General features: G+C 40.4%; 1 protein-coding gene across 12 annotated transcripts in view; it reads right to left on the bottom strand.

Annotated features, from left to right (window-relative positions):
* APBB2 (amyloid beta precursor protein binding family B member 2) overlaps window positions 1-20411 on the bottom strand; it is a 163653-nt gene that overhangs the window by 107874 nt on the left and 35368 nt on the right. For all 12 annotated transcript variants that reach the window (XM_074541588.1, XM_074541593.1, XM_014269503.3 and 9 more), the window contains one exon: window positions 3624-3712. The gene's annotated coding sequence lies outside the window, so the exon portion shown is untranslated. The remainder of the gene's footprint in view (window positions 1-3623; window positions 3713-20411) is intronic.

Genomic DNA, 20411 nt, shown 5'->3' with positions numbered 1-20411 from the left:
AGGTTTTATGCCTGCTACATAGAAGTTTCATTTAACTTGTATTCATGTTTTGATACGAAGAAAAAAACCCCAAAAGACAAACTAAATTCTGGTAGTCTTTGTGAGTTGTTTTTTTTCCAATGAGTGAGTCAAACCAAGAGTTCTGTCTATACAGCTGGCACCCAGAATCCAGTTTACTTGAATTCCCTTTTGTTTCAGAAAAAAAAAAATCATTGTCCAATCTTCATACTATTAATGGCCATTAAAGCTATGTTGTGTTTCGCCCAAATTTATTTTTTCACACATGCTGTTGCTTATGAGGTCAACTGACTCCTTGACCTTTCCTGGTTTTCTAGAAGCAACATCTGCTATAAATGCATTTGTGTCCAAACATAAATATAGGCACACTCATATTGGCTGCCCTAATCTCATACAACAGATTGTTGTACAACCTACCCTCACAAACCCAAGAAAAAGCATATGAGAAAAGGAGATGACTGCAAATGAGCTACAGAAGTCATCCAAGTGTGACTGACTACATCACTCAACACTGGCAAGGAACAGCTGCACACAGTGTGGGGAAAGAAAAGGTTATTGCATGATGTTTCTCAGGGGACAGCTACTCAAGAAATCACACTCCAGCACTCTCTGTGTGATATTCTGACAAACAACACAATCCTACCTTCCAAGTCTTGCTTTGCATACTAGGAAATAGGTCTGCTAAGGAATGGGTAAGAGGAATGCTGTGCATTGTTTTAAAAGCACACAAAGGCCACAGGTCCTATACAAAACAGATCCATTACAGCAAAAGTTTCAGACACTGAAAGAGGCTAATCTAGGGGGAAGGGGGAATTTAAAAATCAGTCTGTAAGACTGGTAGATGGCTCATTTTAAGAAATCCAAATTCAATATACACACACACAGATTTTGTGTACATATTTGCATATATAATGCAAATTTATTGTTTTTCACTTGTCTGTATTCAAAGTAATGACTGGCAGCATTACCTGTTGGACAACAGTAGCAAAGCACAATTCAAACAAGCAAGCAAAGTGCCCACCAGGCCATTAGGAAGTTGTGCTGCTGATTTCTGGAGACACCTACAGAGACAGCACTTTCATTTTCTGTACTAGGAAAATGAAAGGATCAGACATGGATCTCTCACATAAAACTGCCTCTTGGAGAAAGCACAATGTTATCTACTAGCCACATCTCTTGTATCATTGCATGTTTGACCTTTTTGGAGGTCATCAACAGTTCCTAGACATTAGTTTCATTTAATAACTACCAACAAGTTTCAAAAATACATATTTTCATTCCAAGTCTTCATTTACCTAAGAGTCTTCATCCATGCTTCCAGTTTGGCCTGGCAGTGCTTACACCAAGGAGGTTATGCTGTCCTCCCCACCTGCCTTTGCTGAGGCAGAGCCACCCTGCTTCCCAAACACCTCCTCCCCCATCACCTTTGCTGGCTGGTGCAGGGTTAAAGTGCCCCAGGATCCGGAAAGACAAGAACAGTCCCACAGACAAGAGGATGTCCTGCCTGCACTCCAGTCCTGCTGCAGCTCCTGTGGTTTTACCACACTTGGACCTGACATGCTCAGATATGTGGGAAGTCCTGTCCTGCCCAAAAAGTCTGGCAACTCCATCATTTCTCCTTCCAACCAATTCTCAGTACTGAAATTCTTGTTGCATGCAGACATTCTTGCTTGCATGGCTCTGTCCTGTCCACTTTCTGGCTGCCTTTGTGCTTCTAACTCCTCCCCTAACAAGCTTTGATTTGGATGCTTTCCTTCTTCTCCATAACTGAGAAGTCCTTCTTGAGGGTTTTTCTTTTTCTTAGTCATCTTTTCCAGGTACTGTGTCACCCACGTGTTTAAATGAGGTTCCCATTCACCATGTAGGGATAGGATTATTTCCCACTCTGTTCTGGAGGGCATCATCGCTGTCAATCACTTGAATGAATTTCCTAATGTTTAAGGCTTTATGAGACGGACCTTAACTCATCAAAAGTATGTTTTTCTGAAATTTAGCCTTTCAGTACTTCTGCAAGCAGATCACATAGAGCAAGGTGAATTCAAAACATTCATGGTCCCCTGACAGACAATACATAATTTCTCAGTAAAGCACGCGTGCTTTTTACATTTATTCTACATTATCTCAGAGCAGATTTTGTTCACCAAACAATAACAGAAAACATCAGGGCATTCTGTGCATAACTACATATACACTTTAACACAAAGGAAATTACTGTCTTGGGCACTTGCAAGTTTGTTAAAAATAACCTCCACTCAGTGCAGCTATCTGAACTGGTATCAGTTAGTGATCTCAATTTTACTTGTTAATTGGTAAGGATTTGTTAAGTTAGAAGTAATGTTGCCCATTGAAAAGAAGAACTGCAGTGCTCTGAGCCTCTGGGGCTGCAGCAGGTTGGGCTGTGTGCCACAAGGAAGCCTGGCAAGCTAAGGAGCTGTGGGAGTGCAAAAGCATTACACAATCAAAGCAGTCACCATTGGGAAACACAGATCTCCCCATAAAGCCTGAACCAAGAGGGCAATATTTCAGACATATAGTCTGAACCTCATTTACAAAAAGATCCATGAAAAGTAATTTTCAAAGCTGACTGTTTGGTAAAAACAGTATTTCTGAATGGGAAGGCACTTATTTCTTCTGCAGTTAGAGATGCCACTGTGCTCTTGCTTTCTGTGAGAAGCTTACCAAGCACAGCTAGGTTTTATATTGTAGCTTTTCACCACTACTCCACAGGTCACCTCCATCCATGAGGACTGTACCAAGTAAAACTCTGGTAAGGATCACATCAGCAAAAGCCCAAAAGAGTGCTGTTGCATTTCAGAAACTTGGAAAGGCAATAGTGATGGAAAAAACTTCCTGCCTCTATCAGCAAAGAGAGCAGTCTCTCCACAGGGCTCTGCCAGCACAACTACTTGTACAGCACAGACCAAGAGACATGCTTAGCCCAGGTCATCCAGCTAACAGCACTTGCTTTATGGGTAGATAGTTCCAGACTTCTCATATACCTTATTTCAGAAGATGAGAAACCCTGCTGGCTTGCCAGGTACTGGGAAACACATCCCTAGCATGGTCAATTCATGTGAGAAGGAAGGGAAAGCCATGGCATCAGATGCTGCTGGGGAGCCTAACAGCAGATAATCTCTTGACACACACAGCCTCAGCTGGAGTCACAAGGCTCTGTGGCTGTGGGCCTCCCTCCCTCTCCCAGACCCACAGAGAACCTTGTGGGTACATCACAGGAGGCTGCACAGAACACTGATATCCAGCACAGGCGTCTGCATCAACAGACAGCATTACTGACACCACAGAGGAGCAGCACTGATGTGAAACACCTCTGCTGAGTGCAGCTTTTTCCCACATGAGGTGGCAGAGCAAGTTACAGTACAGCTACTCTGCAAAAATGGATACACCAAGAACTGTGGCTGGAGTACTAGAAGAACTGGACTGCCCCTGTTCACGAATATCATGATAAACAATGTAAGTGCTGCATAGAAATACAGGCACCTCCAGTCTCTGTGCTCAAACTTCAGTGTTTAAGATGTGAGACATGAAAGGTTCAGAAGGAGTGCCCCCACCCTAGACGATCCCAGGACATGGAGCAGATTACTCACTCTTCCCAGGTTCTTGTGGAAAGCCTGTTCAAGAGCACCAAGTTCTGGAGCACCAGCACCCTCTGAGGTCACTGCAGAAATCAGGCAAGCTGCAAAACAAAACCAAATCATGTATTTTAATTTATGAAGAGTCAAGAGGCACTAATGAAAACTACTGAGCTTGCAAAGGTGCAGGATATCAGAAGAAGCAGCAGGAGCCTGGGAATCCGAGGAGCACTGACAAATGACTGAGTAACCCAAGCAGACACCTTCCATTTACACAGGAGAAGTAAAAGCAGAACAGAGGATCCAGGCATCCCAGGGCAGGGATCCTCCCAAACCTAGCAGGGGTCACTACTGCTGCCAGACCATGGCAGCTCAGGTATGCAAGGGACACATTGCAAGCACACTTTAAATTCTCTCTCCCCAGACTGCAACACAGAGCTGCCGTTTTCCCCTGCACAAACACTGAATATCATGAAGAAAATTAATCCAGACGATAGATATGAGCCCAAGTCAAGAAAAAGCAGCAAGAAGTGCTCATTAAACAATGAGTTCATAAAAAATCATGTTTTCAATTATGCTTGCACTCGGTAGACATCAAGTATATAATTTATTTTTGCAATGTCTGTACACTGCATCACAGTCATTTCACCCCTGGCAAGTGGTTACATTAATGCTGTGGCATTCAGTACTGAAAAATATACATGTATTTTACCAATACATAATATCTATACAATACCAAAATATATACAAAACCTCACACAATGAGATTATCCTCCCATCAAAAGATCCTCTAGCAGCAGCAAGATATCTGTCAGTCAAACTATGGTTCTAGGATTCAGGGTGGTGTTTAACTTTATTTTCCCTGCATGGGGAAGCAAACAAATATGCAAGACCAAAGATACAAATCTCATCTGCTGTATTAAAGCAAAAGTCAGGCTAAATCAAGCCAAATTATATTCTATTTTAAACAGAGGTTTATATTTTTCTTTGTTCTAACAGAAATCCAAGAACTATAAATTCTAGAAAGCACTGAAACAAAACACATCATTTAAGAGAGCTAAATACATTCTTGCTAAAAAATATATTTGTCCTTTGAAACTTGGAAATAACTTTTTTACACTAGATAAAAAGTAATTTTGAAATATAAAGCTTTTTTTAAAAAAAATCAAGAAAATATACTCACTGCATTTTCAATAATACATTTTACTTTAAAGAAAAGTTCTTCAGGAAGAAAACATATCAATGCTCATTAAACTGATACTCTAACCCAATTTAGCACATTTGTGCACTTCTGTATCAGATTTCAGTATTCGAGAGAGAGGACAAAAAGAAGGAGAGAAATAAAGTACACATGTTGTTAACACCTTCCTACCAGGAAAGCCAAGAAACCAGCAAGTTCCTGCTGAGATCCATGAGTTTATAGAAACAAAACTTTCTGGGTCAAGTACTGAGACCCAAACTTCTTTACAGGCTGAGCATACATGGCAGCTTTTCCAAATAATTTAAAATAATTTCTTCCCAACATAAACAAAAAGATGCATCTGTCTGTCATGGCATTGCCATTTTTAGAATTAATTGTTTTCATCCTATATATCAAACTTGTCCTAAACCATACCTAGAGTAACTGAACTGAAACAGTAATCAATTCAATAAGCTCCAAGATAATAAAATAATCTCAAACTCAAAGTCTTTTTCTCCTGAAAGGAGACAGTTTTTTAACACAAACTAAGATAAGGTCAGCTTCCAGATCTGAGATCAGAGGAAAGCCTGAAATACAAAATACAGGTCTCAAAGGTAGGAATGACCAGCCTCTTCAACAAAACAGCAAACAGAAAACTGCAAAACAAAGTTTTATCAGCAGATTTTTGACCTCTGACCAAACAGGATTTTAACACTGATGGCATAAATTCCTGAAACTGTGCTGCCACACACCCAACATTTTCTATTTCCCAGTTGAGAATCCACCACCCTGAGTATTTTTCCTTTCCTCTGAATCCTGCTGAAAATGTCCACTTCTCCACCCACATTTTTACCACATTGCCTGCCTTGAAAATTGGCAGACTTGAAAATGAAGACAGGAATCTTTTTTCATCCTGTTTAAAAATCCTCATATTTCAAGAAAGGCTCAGACAGCCAACAGTGGAGCCAGCTCAGCCTCCCAGACCTATGCAAGCAGCAATAACTCATTTAGGGCTTTATTAAAAGCAGCAAATTGAAAGGCAATAACATGCAGGCACTGATACCCTTAGTAGAGAAGTAATGAGCAAATGTCTAACGCCCACAGATGACAAAACAGTAAAATAACATTACCATTACTGAAATAAACAACTGACTGGCTGGGGTAATAATAGGTGCAAGTTTAAAAAGTTAAATTGTCCTTATTTTCTCCTTTTGCAAAAATGGGGTGATAGCTACATATATTTGAAATGGGATTTCTGGGTACTTGGGTTTTCATAGGACACAGACCTGCAATCCTGTCTTCACCTAGCCCAAGAAAGAAGTTATGTCACAGAAGCCAGTGTGAAATATGATCTTGAGCACATTACAGAATTTCGGCTAGAAATAATAAAACCAAACAGAAAACACCAGTCAGCATAGAAAAAAATTAGGAATTATTGCTCTTCCCGAGACGCTAGAGCAAAACATACTTTTGTACATATCTCAAAACAGAGACAGACTTCTGATAGACTCCCCATGGATTTGTAACATTTAAACTCGGGCCAAATCTACTTTCTTGAGGTTTAGCAGGAATTTACCAACCTAGGAAACACTGCAGCTTTTTCCTTCTTCCCCACTGCAGCTTGTGCCTGGTGGCTTCCTGCTAACAGCTGAGAAGGTAGCTGGTTTTACAGCTCTCCTTTCCAATTCCTTGTTATTGGTAAGGGACTTGAGAGTTCAGGTTAATACAAAAGAGGCAGGTCTCCAACCACCAAATTTCAGCTGGAGTCATTGAGTAACCAAATAAGTTCTATACTTTAGAAACTCTTTTTCCTGAAGCACACACACTAGATTAATTGTGGGTTGTTCAGCAATAGCATTGTATTTTTATTTTGTCCTTATATAATAAAATAACCTCCACCAGCAAGATCTTCAGATGTTTCTGTTGACATTGAATGAGGAACTCTGATTTAAATCCACCTACACCTAAAAAATGACACAAAAAAATCAAAAATATTCATCAGCTCTTCTCCTCTGCATAATAGGCAACTGCTTCTCAGATGGGCTGCAGAAAAGAGCAGCCAGACTGGAGCTGGGGGTGGCATTTCTGTCCAGGGAGAGCAGCAGATAGTCTTCTACTTCTTCACATTGAAAGCTCATTCTATATGAAAATAAATCCATCTATTTGAATCAGGGAACACAAAGTCTAAGAATTCCATCACTCTGGAGCTGCCCTCCTGCATCCACTACAGTAATGGCTATATATTGCTACTGGACTGCAAACCTGTTTGTTGGGCAGGATGAAAGGGTGCAAAAGTCAGTAGGAATCGAGTTGCTGTGGGAAAAGTAAGTACAGACTTCACAATTCCTGCACTTTTAGGCTGGAAGCACAGTTATGAACTCATGTGTGAGATTGAGGCTATTACATGTGTACAGAATTCATACAGAGCTGAATGAACTGGTATCAGAACAAAACTCATGACAGTTTTCATACTGCAGCTTCCTCTGGGCATGCACAGACATGCAGACATGCCACATTATCAGAGCTCTGCCTTAAATTGTCTTTTAAACAGCAATCCCAGGATCCTACATACCCCTGCATTAAAATTCACCTCTTCTTCCAACTTCTTAATAGAATAAAGAAGTCATCCAATGTAACATCAATAATTAATAAGTACAGCATGGCCATCTATTTTAGGAATATATTTTTCTTTCCTTCTAAAAAGTACATTAACAGTGTCTAACTTCAGTCCATCAGACAGCCTCCCAGTAAGCCTCATGCAACCACCCCAAGAACCTGGGCTGCTGGGGCTTGTTTTCAAAGGGACAGAAGAAGAGCTTCATTTTTTATCAGGCTTCTAGGGGTCTTAGTCTGGAAATAGTATAAAAAACAAACCTCAACAAAACAGCCTGACAACCATGGGGGACTCACATAACATAATGATGGCTAAAAAACTCATTGCAGATGGGGTGGAGAAGGCTGCTGTCACACCCCAAGGATTCCTTGACACTTTCTGCATCTACCTTTCTCTGCATCCTACCTTCTTTGGCAGTAGTTTTTGCCAAATCCACAGAAAGAAGCATCAAACACATTCATTCACTTACTCCCTAGGGGGCCAAAAGGAAAATTGCATCACTTAGATGGTTTTACCTTCCCAAATTTTTGAAGGTCAGGAAGAAGTGTTTCTTTCACAACTAGTGGATAAAACACTGAAATGCACATGGCACTGTTTTATTTATGAACCCTGACAAGTCCAATGAAACTGAAGAGATTTGGTGTTCCACTATAGGCAGGAGGGGTTCCTCTATTCTCCTCCCACGTTAAAAAGCATATTCTGGACACCCTCTTGGAAAGGGCAGGTGGAGGCCTGGGGTCCTCCTGGGACACAGGCAAGCATCCTTTGCTCTCTGCTCCCCACAAAGAAGACTGACCAGGGATCACTGCAGAGGAGACTGTGAGGAGGGAAAGTCTCAATATTTATGAAGGATACTCAGGTCTCCTCCCTTCATTTCAGTGATTCTTTTATTTAAAAATATCCAAAGCAGATACTGAAATGTGGTTTTTGTTCTTCCTTTTAAAGTATTGATTAGAAGGTGGCACGTGTGGGTGGGACTAAAACATTTATGTCACTCTGGCCCAAAACTGTATTTTCATTTTAGCAAATTCTCCTCACCATTGCCCTCAAAACATTTATGCAGACTTTCACATTGCCAGTCACTGCTCCCAAACACCAGGGTATTTCTTCAGTTCTCTGGCTGCATGACTTACTGCTTTTCTCAACTCTTATTCTTTGCTGAACTGCGCTGCACAGACATCAAATCAGAAGAAAGCAAAGCACTGGGTGACACTGAAGCAGAATTCATCTTCAGCCTTGGCTGACACCTCCCAGTGCACAGCGCTGGCTTCAGCTCACGTGGTCCTGTCACATTGTGCACTTCAAAGCCCACTTCGAATTGTGTTCTGCCACTACAGTTACACACAAATCATACTAGCTCACCATTACAAACTTTCATGGGAATACCCTACACTGAGAGAATTGGTATTTTCACTAGTGACTAATTCAGCTTCCTCAGGGTGAACCAGAGAGCCAGGGTGAGGAGCTGCTCCAGAGAGACACGTGCTGCTCTGGTGTGAGGTCTCAGCACACATCTATCCCATGTGCAGAAGCCATTGGAACAGGGACAGCTTAGAAACATCCAGAACACAGCTCCAGCACCTCAGGGCCCTGCCTGAAGCAGGTTTGCAATGTGCTGAGCATCATCCCAGCAGCACAACAAAGCCTTGTATCCCCCTTTATGTCCTTAAGTCCACTTCTCTCCAGCTTTCAGTATCACTGCAACCATGACTCCCAACAAGAAGCAGACAATTCCTGCTAGTGCAGAACTGTCTGAGCAAACACCTGGGCTGAGCTCACAGTGCTCAGGATGTTGTGCCAAAAGCACAGCACAATCAACATGGGTACTTTATCCTTCAACAGCAACTCTTCAATCAAGTACCACTGCAGCATGTTTTCCCCCCAGCAATCAAGCCATATTTCCTGTTTCCTCATCTGCCCTGACCCAAATTTTAGAGCTCACAAAAGCCCAACACACAATTTGATGATAGCACTTCTGCAGCAAAACAAGTATGCTTTGAAAATCCTTAAGCAGCTGAGTTTAAAAAAAAATTAAATACCTTAAAAATGGAAATACAAACTTGAATCAATATTTGAAAACAAAACAGTCTGAAATTTCTCTCCAAAAATCTTATTCTTAGCACAAGGGGGTGCAGCACAACTAGCTGAACAATTTTTACATATATTTTAGGAATAACTTTCACGCAGGCATCATATTTTGAAGAAGGAACTGAAAGCTAATATATGTGACAGAGACCAACCATGAGGGTCAGAATCAACTGAAGATGCTCTTCCATAAGCTGGCTAGGGAGAAAAACATCTCAGAGTGATATGACTTAGCAGACACACCATAGTTGAGACCAGGTTTTATCTGTCACTTAGAGACCTGTGGGTGATGAGTATTCAGGTCACATACACACCTCTTCTGCAGCAGCCCACAGCACAACTATTCATGTGATAAACACCCATGGCACAGTAGAAGCTAGAGGCAATGAATAATGCAGGAGATCCAGTCACTACCACACCACATACCCATGGGACATGGAGGCAGCATTTTAACTTGAGTCATCCTTGCCCCTCCAGGATGCAAGCATGCTCCTCAGTAATTCTCTCTCCACCTCAGATTTTGCATTTGCATTAACAAGTCAAACCCAGCAAACCAGGACAAGCAGTTACAGAAGAAATAGGGACACAGAAATGCAATGCACCCTCTCACAAAATCATATTAAAATATTACATCATCTGCTCAGCTCAAGAGCTCCACAAACCAGGAACAGTTTCCCCAAACAGGTAGTCCTTTGTTGACACTTTCCAAGAGATGTACTTTCTTACCATTAAGACAATAATTTCTCAAAGCATTAGCTAAACTAAGATAAATTAAAACAGAGCCACACTCAGCCTTCCCTTATAACTGTGCCTGAATGAAGACAGGTTATTAAAAGCACACTGCAAAGCTGAAAGAAAATCTGAATTTGCAAGTCACCTCCTTAAAAAGGCATTATCACCTATGCTTTAGGCACAAACTCTCCCAGTAAGTCACATAAGTTATTAATTCCTATTCTGAATACTATTACCATTGCATATTTCTCCACAACCCTTCTTGATATTCTTCAGTACTTTGCACAGCTTATGCTGCACAGAACAAACTGCTCCATCTTAGAGGACCCTTGAGACCCACCACAGCAGGGCAAGGCACAGAGATAACAGATATCATGGCACAAGGCACTTGGCAGTGCCAGCTTGGCTTCTCTGGCACGCTCTGCCTTTCAGTATCCTGCTTACTCAGCCACTCTGCCAGCATGCCTGGCCTTCACACAGCTCCTGCCTGAGCCTGGGCACTCATTTAATTTGCAGATTTAATATGCCATTGGAAGGGCACATCTCTGTCTCACATCTGTGTTGTTGCATGCCATTTCTTGGACATTATTTTCATATACCCAAGAAAATCTGCATAGGAAAGCTGATGCAGCAAGAGAGCACACTGCATTCGTTAATGCCCATGCTCAAAATGACTGCACTCAAAAGAAAAAAAGAGACAGAATAAAGGCTCATGTCTCTCTCCAGTTTCAGTCATAATCAACTGTAATAGTGCTGTTACAAGACCTCATAATCTCAGTTTCAAAGCTAGGCAAAAGTCAATGAAGAATTTCTAGCTTCAACAACATGTACTAACAGAAATCACTGATTCTGCACACCAGGGCAACATAATCCAAACTTTTTGGCCTGTATGTACTCAGTTGTAAAAAGAAATCATCTCATCTTCCTTACAAGCCTCTCTGTCACTCTGGTTTGCTGTGGGACAGAATTTTAAAAAATATTACAGCACTTTTTCTTTTTTTTTTACAGACCTTATGCAAGCCTTTGAAAGGTTTGGAATAGACCACTGCATACATATGTAATAGAACAGGTTTGATAGCTACTTATAATAGTGTTTCTGCCTTAATTCTATCTTCATCACCTCAAAAATAACAACTGTTGAGGTTTGGGGGGCTTTTGGGTTGGCTTTTTGTTCGGTTTGTTTGTTTTTTTAACAAAACAGGGTCAGATAGTACTTGGAATTAGTTCTTGCTCAGAAGAACTGGTGGTTAAGAGAAAAAAATCTTGGGTTAGCATTTTCCTTTATTAATCATCATTGCTGGTGAGTTGACTCATTATCTAGGGTTGATGTCTTAAGGAAATAAAAATATTTTATCAGTTGTTTTTTTCCACTTAACACTACAGTTCTAGTGCTATGCAGTATTTTCTTAATTCTCTACCTCTGATAGGGAGCCCTATTAATGATGCAATCACCTGATGAAAAGAGTGAGATTAATTTTCCAATCATCTTCAAAAAACATGCTCACATTTTCCTACTGTCGTAAAAACTCCTATGAGCCTAAAATCTCTTATCTAACACATTTACTTCTACTGGCTTTACTGTCTTTTATTTTAAACCAACTTGAGGCCTCTGACAGAAGAGATACTCCAGTTTCTCTTGAGAAAATGATAATTAATTATTCTAGAAAAAACAGGAAAAAATACTTTTTCCAGGGAAGAGAAATTGGGAAGATAGAAGATACAAGCTTATCAGGTACAGAAAGATCCAGAGAACCACTACTCAAAGAAAAAACTCAAAGAATGGCTGTCACATGACAAGAAATGTGGCACTCATATGCCAGAGAAGCAGGTCCTGCATCCTACATTTGCTTCCTGCATGGACCAATGAGTTCCCACTCTTCTCAATATGACCCAAACTGCAGAACAGCATTAACTACACTTTTACCAAAAGGTATACCAAGTTTTCCTTTACCATCCTACTGGCCTCAAGAGTTTATTCCTCTAAGCTGAGCCATATTCTACCCTGAAACACACAAGCATACTCTTAATTTATTTGAAAAAAAAAAAAATCTTTTCCGATAATTGCAGACAAATCATCAGATCCAAACAACCACATGGTCTAAGACTGCAATCAGTAATTCCACTTAAAAAAAAAAAAAAAGGCATTTCTCAGTAACAACTTCTGCTCATGTATGATGACACCTCCAAGAGCTACAATGCATGCTCACAAGTCTGATGCGGCATTTACTCATAAAATAAAAAATGAAGAAGCCAATATTGATTAGGAAGCTTTTCCAAAAGACAACCACTTCAAAAGAGGTTTATTTAACAGAAGAGCTACAGTAATACTGCTTTGCTACAACAGTAATACTATATTGCTTTTTCCAAAATATGTTTATTTATGTTCTTTCCAAAATCTCCACTCCAAGGTTTTAAGACCTAGATTTTTATTAACAAGTGTTGTGTTCCTGTTTATTTTTAAAATAAGCTTATTTACAAAATACATGAGAAGCATCTATGCCTGTATTAAATCAACAAGATTTTAAATTAATTTCCTCCTGAATTGAAAGGAAATTTTCCTACAGGACATCTCACACACTTAATTAAGCAGCTAAATGGTTATATTTATGCATCATGTCAATACTAGAAAGTCAAACCACAGAAATCAAGATTTCACTTCAATATTGCAGAGTCTTCAGTAAAATAGCCTGCACATTGCTAAACCACTTTCATTAAAAGACAGGAATGCCATCTCAGAGCAGACCTGATTTAAGCAGCTGTTACCAGAGGCTCCAAAAGGAAGCAATAAAATTCCCTAATACTTCCTAACTAATAATATTGCCTTGCTCTATCTCACTTAGATCCCTATCAATTCTAGCTAATAATTAAAACCTGTCATCTCTTTTTTCTATCTAAGGCCTCAATTTCAGAGAATTACATTGAATTTTTTCTAATTTATGCAGAACCATCCATTTTAGTAAGAAACCAAGGGGAGTCAAATACAACCACAGTGAGAGATATCTCATCTCGCAACACTGTGTGCCCAAATTGATTTTAAGACAGAAAAGAAGCAGGGCTTTTTCCCCCAAAGACTGCCCTGGATGTGCACTGCAGTGCTTTGTCCTAGCATTTCAAGAATGCCAGCAATGTTTAGCATTTGGCTTGGAGGTACTGCAGGAATGTAGGGTCAGCAGTGGCCACAGGTGGTCAAATTTACTCAAAACAGTTAAGGTAATCAGTACAGCAAAAAAATGTAACCTCTTGAAGAGAGACAGCAGGACTGAATAGCTTCCAGAATGAGCACTGACAAAGACTAGAAGCTGGCTTGGACAGGACAGTTCTGGGGCTGTCTGTGTATTGATCCTCTCTGGCTAAACTGTGACAAAAGATGTGAAGTATTATGGAATCAAAAAGAAGGTGCTCTACAACAAGAAGCACAGCATACGATAGAACAAATTGAACTGAAATGCTGATAAAGGTCCTGAGGAGGCCTCCAGTAAATCAAAGGAAATTCAGTGACCGAACCTAGATTGAGGTCTGTGCCACAACTGAAAACTAAAATTCCAAACTCTTTGTGTTCAAAAGTAATTCTCCTCACAGGTCACATCCAAATGGAACTTGTTACTGTTCAAGTGCAGAATTACAGCTCTAGGAAACCAAACCACTGACCAGTCACACTCCATGGCTGAACACAGACAGCTGAAATGGGACCACCTGAAAGTCAAAAACATTAAAATTTTCCATCAGACCCTTCAAAATCTAAATGGTGCCAGAGGTGGCTAGAAAGCAGTATGTGATGTAAGTATCTACTGATGAATCTCTGCTGAAGTCACAAATGGGAAGAACAATGACTCATTTTGTAACTCCAGTTTACCCACCTGGGAAGCTGCTTATTCTCAGAGCTACAGAGGAAAAACTAGCAGCTTCAAGACTTCCTGTCAGAGATAAGAGTGTGTATATGTGTATTCAGAGATTACTTTTCAGCTGGCCTCAAATTAATCAGATTGGACAGGGGGCCAGAAAAATGCCAGGGATGAGGAGAAGGCATGTTGTAATAGCTTGAAGAAGATGGACTGACACCCTTAAACAGTTGCTGTTAACAGCTTTTAAAACATTCATTTTGGAGCAGTCCAAAGTGGTGTGAAACCATGCCCATAATCTTTCACCATGCCTTTAAATTTTGTTGAAAGATGTCACATCTGGCACATGTGACAGGCCAGGAGCACTGCCAGCACTAATGGCTTGAATGACACATATAACCAGCGTGCTTAACTCTTCCCTGCTCACTCTGTTTTTTCAGTACTGTTTAAAAACAGAAGAATTTTTAAAAAAATTCAAAAGAAATTTAATTGAGGTAATGTCAGAAGCTTACAGAAATCCACACACCCTGATCTAATTTCAACACAGCCAAATAGATCATCCTCATTGTCTGAAGGAGGATGAAGAGCTGGCCCAGGGGCAGACCTGCTCCTTGTGACCTGGGAAAGAAAGGGAAGGTGATTCCAGCATTGGTCACACAAAAGGCCGCTGCAAGGATCTAGAAGTTTCTGGCATTTGCTGCCACAGTAGCAAGCATTTTAAAAGAAATACCTTATATCACAAACATCAGCCAGGCTGGGCAGCACCCAGGAGTTCTGGGAGCTTCAGCAGACACAGGAGACAGAGCACAACAAGCAGCCACCAGGTTTCACTTGGAGAAACAACACCCAAGTCCTCACACACTGGAGACCCGGCCACAGAAGCATTTACCTGACAGAGATGACAGTGGTCCTGCAAATTGAACAGTTTATGCAACAGCTGCAATAGTATTAGAGTAGAAACAAAGACAAAGCTTGAGAAAGCACCAATATTGTAGTTCAAAGGCAGCTGGAGTTAAGAAAATATAACAGAAACCAGACTGTTCTGTCACAAAGGTACTTTCAGTCACAATAATTTAGGCATAACCTTAAACCAATGAAGAATGCTTTGATGTAACTGAGAGGAAAACTTTGTTCATAGCAGTAATTAGCAGACAAAAACTGTTCCAAATGAAATCAGTGGAGCTAAGATTCTGTACCCTGTATTCATAATTAAGATTTGTGGGTCTTTTGCATTCCTTTTCCATTACATATCCATTCAGTCAGGAATTCATAAAGTCCTTAGACAAATAAATGTTCAAATAAATAATTTCTTAAAATAATTTTCCATATATTATGCCAAGACAGATATCTGTTTAAAAACCTGACTTGAGAGGATGCCTTAAGATTCTCAGTGTGTCCATGCCAGTCATCACCTGTCATCTGATCTCGTGGCATATTTATTACCAATCATCTTTCCAACTTATCCTGTTTCTGTCTGTACTTTCAACAAGCAGCTTGTGAACTATCTTAAAGATAGTCTGCTAAAAGAAATAAAAAAATCAAACCTATTTCTACTTACAAAAAAAAAAATCCATAATTACCACAGGCATGCTGCTGTACATTTAAACCTTAACAAAGATGATTTAAAAAAACCCAGTTATTGCTATTCAGCAAGTATTCCTATAATACAGGTTTTGCTGCTCATCTTTTTGCAAGATTGCTGTACTTAAGCAGCAGAGGATACTTTTAAGAGTTCACCATACTTAATGAAACACTACTCCAGAAGATAAAGTCCTAATCAGGGATACCAATATGCAAAACTCACACTGCAGGGGTTGTTGACTGGCAGCAGACCATTAGATTACTACATCCTTCTTTGTTGGTCATCTCATAGGCACATGAGGAATTATACTTCAATTTCACACAGTTCTGATGTGGCAGGTACAGTCAGCAAAAACAGAGCCTCCAAACCTAAGAGAATGGAGTAGCTAAGTTATGGCAGGCCAGGGTATCTGACTACAGGGCTGTGGTAACTGTGCCAATTCTGTGAATCCTGACAACCAGGAAGGAGACTGTGCTTTCTATAAGCTAAATAAAGATTTCTATCACGATGGCTTAAATAAAACAGACCCCAAGGGAGGAAATAAATGTTACCCAGGTCGTCTGGCATGTTCACTCTCCTCAGGCGCAGCAGACAGTGACCCTCCCAGGCCAGAGACAGCATTTCCTTGCCAGGGTCCTGTCCACTTCCCCCCTTGGTAAAGAACACTTTTAAATAATTTGAATTCTGCCATTGGCCTAGTTTCAGCCTATGTTCTGATGTCTTATTTGTAATTACTTATGCTTCTCAAAAATGGAGAGGCTATCAGATAATAAAACATTACCCCAAACCATCTCCTCTTTTCACCAATTCTGAGACAGATCAATGCTGACATTAAAATGAACAAAAAGACTTCAGAAGGTGTAAGTTTTAAAGAAAATTACAATCCTCTTTTCCTTCAAATTTCCACCATGGCCTCCATGGGCTGCAAGGGCACAGCTGCCTCACCAGGGCTGCAGAGGACTCTGCTCCAGCACCTGGAAAACCTCCATCCTCTCTTCTGCACAGACCTGGGTGTCTGCAGAGTTGTTACCAAAGGGTAACATATTCTCCCTACTGATAACATGTGGTTACCATATTAATGGTAACATATTCTCACTCCTATCTTCTGCCTGCTACTGGTGCTGCACAGCGTTTTTTACACCCCTATCTGCTATCCCAAAGGGTACCACCACTGATGGCCTCAGCCCTGGCCTGGGGTGGGTCCCTCCTGGAGCTGGCTGGCATTGGCTCTGTCAGGCACAATGGGAGCTCCTGGCAGCTTCCACAGATGCCACCCTGTAGCCCTCCACTACCAAAATCCTACCACGTGTACCCAGCACAGGCACCCAGAGGCCCAAGGTGCTGCCAGCCCCCAGCAGCCCAGGCTGTGGCCAGTAACCACATCTGCCTTCTCCTGCCCCTTCTGAACCCCAGTGCCATCCAACAAGTGAGAAGCCAAGCTGCACTTACACTGCAGATAGTCTAGTCAACTATTTTAAAACTTCATTCTTAAACAAAGGGCATCTGCCTGTAAATACAAATACATAGCATAGGAGTCTGCTCTTTCCAAACATATGCTGCATTTTCTCCAGCTGAGAGAAAAAGAGTTGGTTTTAAACAGTGACTGAAAATTCTGCTTACCATTTTTCAATCTAAAAGCACAACAATTGCTTTGCATTTAACATCAATTTTCTGATGCACAAAACAAGATCAAGGAAATAATTAAAGCCAATTTAGCCAAAGGTTGTCTTTGCCTGATAAAGATACAAAATAACAAACATTTAAAACACTGTATTGCCTTTGCATGTTCAGAACAAATTAACTTCCTTTGAAGAAAAACTGTTCAAAACACTTATCTTCCAATTTGCCTATTACTCCTGCAAAGATTGTTCTAAATGTTACTGAGTAAATAACATCTAGAAACTGTATCCAAAGAAATCTCACATACACACATTGTGTCACTGCAGACATTCCCCATGACAAACAGAGCAGCTTATTCACCAGTACATAGATACAACAGGGCCCCCTGTCCATAAGGGCACTAATCAAGTTTTATGTAAAGAGAAAAAAGCAGTGGTGATTACTGGAGGAAATGAAACATAAGAACAGTTATTACAGTCGGGGAAAAATAGATACTTTAAAGGTTTTGAACAAGTGATTTTATTTCACCTGATAGTGAAAAGATCAGATCCTTGTTTTGCACTTAAAACCTGCTTCTCAACCCTCTGTTTCCTGTTCAGAGATGTGCTTTTAGCAAGGATTACGTTGCCTTTATTTGCACAACAAGAAAGAACATCAGAAATGACAACAAACCTCAGACTCCTAAGGCTGAATAATCACCCACACTCAAGTACAATAAAAGCAAACATTTGCAACCAATACAGATGTACTAATTAGGATACAACTTCTGTAATACGAGCATCTGTATTTATTTTTTTACCTATCAGTTGAAACAGCATAATTGACAATATTTCTTTAAAATAAGCCATTGTAAAATCATAGCTGGTGCTAAACACAGATCTAGGATTTTATTTTACTACTTACAGGGAGAGAGGCCTTGTACAAATTGCTTAAGCTCATAGTAGGATGGTTTACAACTTACTTATAATCACAACCACCCCATGTAGTGCCTGTGGCTTCTTGACAGGTGTCTTAGAACAAACTGGAAGAGAGAATCTGTAACACTCTCTACAAGTGTATTAATAATTTGTTTTGATGCTTGGAGTAGAGGTATAACCTGTGCACTAAACACAGAGCTGGAGGAGTTCTCTCCATGACTTCCAAACCAGAAAACCATAACAAGATCCAAAGAAGTGACAAACCAGTAAAGGAGACATGAAAAGACACATAGAAAACCAAAGTGACCTATTACTCACAAATAAAACTACCTCAACAGCCAGAGAAGACTCAAGATTAACTATTCTTATGCCACAGCCCCTGCAAGATAAGACAGATCTCCAGGAATTCAGCCAAACCTTCCCACACAAGGCAGGCAAATTGAGTGAAGAACCTACTGTCACCTACTGCTGCAAATTAGCATCTTTTCATATTCTTAACTCCTAATTTCCAAGACAGTAGAGGCTTGCTGAAAGTCTGCAAAACACATCCAGAGCCACTGACAAAAGATAATATGCAGGTACACACTATTATAGCAGTAATCTTAGCTACACTCTTATTTTGTGCTCTGATGGTTTCCTTAATTTCAGGCTGTTTACAACAAAACAAACAAAAAGCATATATATAAAGATTGCTTGTTTTGCATGATAAACAAAGCAGCAATTTATCCTAGGTAATAAAAAACCAAATCCATTGTATAACTTCAACGTTCCAAGGGATAAGAATAAGCAAGTAAATACCTCAATTTGAGTGAAGCCCAAAGTTAATATTAGGATAAATCTTAACTCACAGAAAACCTAAAGCTCACTGCATTTCTTCTAAAGCAATTCTTTTAGTAGCTCTGTTTGGTGGAATGCAGCTGTGAACAACAATAAATCTGAGGCTGAACAATTTACAAAATACAAGGTAATGAATATTTCAGTCAGTGACTGGACCATGTAAGGGTCACAAATAGTCTTTCACAGAACTGCTGCACCAGCTCACTCATGCTCAACACAGAATCCAAAGGAGCAACTTCCCTCAGCAAGATGCCTCAAAACAGGGCAGGTTTAATCTTCACTCATTTTACTACACTGGTTGAGTTGTGAGCAAACATGCACCAAACTAAGTCAACTTCTGGGTTTGGATGAAGAAACAGAAAAAGCAGCTCGAGACTGATTAATTGTTAACATGCCATGAATCACTCTTTCCTCTTAGCAGCTGCAGGAGAAGTTGCTTGGTGTCCTACAGGAATAACCCAGTCCTTACATGACAGCACCTACAATTACTAAATAACAATCAACAGGCTTGTTGATAGTTAAACAACTATCTACTTGCACAGGCTTTTCAGAAGCATCTAACACTGAGACAAAGTTCTGTGAAAGGATAAATCTTCCATGGAGAAAGCAAAAGACCTGAGCTCATGCACATCTTGTTTTCTCACTATCCCACTGCCAGGCCCAGCTATCAGACATCTGTCAGTGTGTGACTGATTTAACCCCCACACCCCCTGCAACAGTCCTCCACAGCACAGGGGCTTTATAGTGCTGATGCTTATGTTGGGGAAGTATTAGAAGCATTTATTCCTCAAGGTCCATTCACGCTTTGCAGCATTTTCTTTTCTGACAGATGTCTGATGTCTGCAAAACTCAAGGCCAAACTAGTGTCAAAGGTCCTTAAGCTGATAGTAGCACATAATGAACAAGGAAATTGCACCATATAATCACAACAGGATAATTAGTATATATGTACTTTGTCAGAGGAACACAAACAGGGTGAGTAAAATAGGCTCAGTAACCACTTTGCTGCTGGAGGTTCTGTTAGAGGCAAGAGGGAATTTCTCACAGCACTGTCTCTAGAGAGCATTCTGCAGGGATCAGCTGCTTCCTCACCACCCTGAAAGGAAACCCAGAGGACTAACACCTCTGCGAATTCACACCCACAACACAGGCACAAAACAAGCAATATCTGACTGAGGCACAGTCACAAACATCAGCAATGGCGATATGCACAGCAAGATATAAAGGATTCAAGAGTAGAAAGCTGCATTTTTACCTTCTAGGAAGCAGAATGGAGATGAATACCCACTACTGCATTTCATGTCTGTCTTCAATTTGGGTAATTCCAGCTAGCAAGATGGATCTCTTCCCTATTGCAATAAACTCTTGATGCTTCTGAAAAAATAAAACCCAAGGCA

The sequence above is a fragment of the Zonotrichia albicollis genome, chromosome 5, assembly GCF_047830755.1.
Source record: "Zonotrichia albicollis isolate bZonAlb1 chromosome 5, bZonAlb1.hap1, whole genome shotgun sequence".
Taxonomy (NCBI): domain Eukaryota; kingdom Metazoa; phylum Chordata; class Aves; order Passeriformes; family Passerellidae; genus Zonotrichia; species Zonotrichia albicollis.
Note: the sequence above shows the minus strand (reverse complement) of the source record. Positions and strands in the feature narration are given on the sequence as shown.